The sequence below is a fragment of the Pteropus vampyrus genome, unplaced genomic scaffold, assembly GCF_000151845.1.
Source record: "Pteropus vampyrus isolate Shadow unplaced genomic scaffold, Pvam_2.0 Scaffold239, whole genome shotgun sequence".
Classification (NCBI taxonomy): Eukaryota; Metazoa; Chordata; class Mammalia; order Chiroptera; family Pteropodidae; genus Pteropus; species Pteropus vampyrus.
The window spans coordinates 804955-805877 of NW_011889020.1; the positions used below are offsets into that span (position 1 = coordinate 804955).

The 923-nt window shown below is 69.0% G+C and overlaps 1 protein-coding gene across 1 annotated transcript in view; it reads right to left on the reverse strand.

Annotated features, from left to right (window-relative positions):
* KCNQ2 (potassium voltage-gated channel subfamily Q member 2) overlaps window positions 1-923 on the reverse strand; it is a 63495-nt gene that overhangs the window by 61203 nt on the left and 1369 nt on the right. The window lies entirely within an intron of this gene.

The window sequence follows — 923 nt, forward strand, 5'->3', positions numbered from 1 at the left end:
CGCTCCGCCCGCCGCCTCGCCCCGCCCCCTGTTAACCCCTGCGACGCCGCGCGCGCCGTGGGAGGGATGGGGAGGGAGGAGCCACCGGAGGTGAGCCTCGGCTGAGCTACGAGCCCCTGCCGCCCGGCCACCCCTTCCCGCCCCGGCCCGTGCGCCCTGACGAGGTCGCCTCTGGGGTGGGCAGGGCCAGGCCAGCGCTCACCTGAGCGGCCCCTGCTCCCGAGACTGGACGCCGCGGAGCGGAGCTGGGGAGGTCTCGGCCCGCCCCCAGGGATCTTACTCCTGACCCCCACCCCCACCCTGTCCCTTGGGTGTGCAGGGAGGCACCTGGGGGGACCTCCTGGGAGTTTCCTGAACCAGCAGAGGGGTCCTGGAAGACGAGGCGGGAAGCGGGGCAGGGTGGTCAGGAGCCTGAGGCCCGACTCACGTGGTGGCCTGGGCTTTGTCCGCAGACCGCAGTAGGGGCCTGCACCCGGGCAGGGGGTTGGAGGGTCGGCCCGAGGCCAAGACCCAGCCCTGAGGCCAGTGGGGACACTGGTGTCACCGCCCAGGATAAAGGAGGGCAGGCTCTGCGCATAGATGGCAGGCTGTCCCCTGGAGGGGGAGTGGGTGTCTTGGGGGTGTCCCTCTAGAATCTGCTGGTAGGAAGCCAAAGGGGCTTATTCCTCAGCCCCTGATGCTGTCAGCGCCCCACCCACTGTGCCCCCACTGGCGCCTCCCTGCACGGGACGGACTTGCTGCGGGTCCCTCCCCTGACCACCTTCGGCCTCTTCCCACACTGGCGGGGCCCAGGGCTACCAAAGGCCCTGATCAGTAGGTGGCGCTGTTTTCACTGGGCGCTCGGCTCATGAAACAGCTCCACCCCTGTCCTTTGGTCTCCAAAGCGAGGGGCCACGTGGCCTGTTGTGTGTGATTTTTTTTTT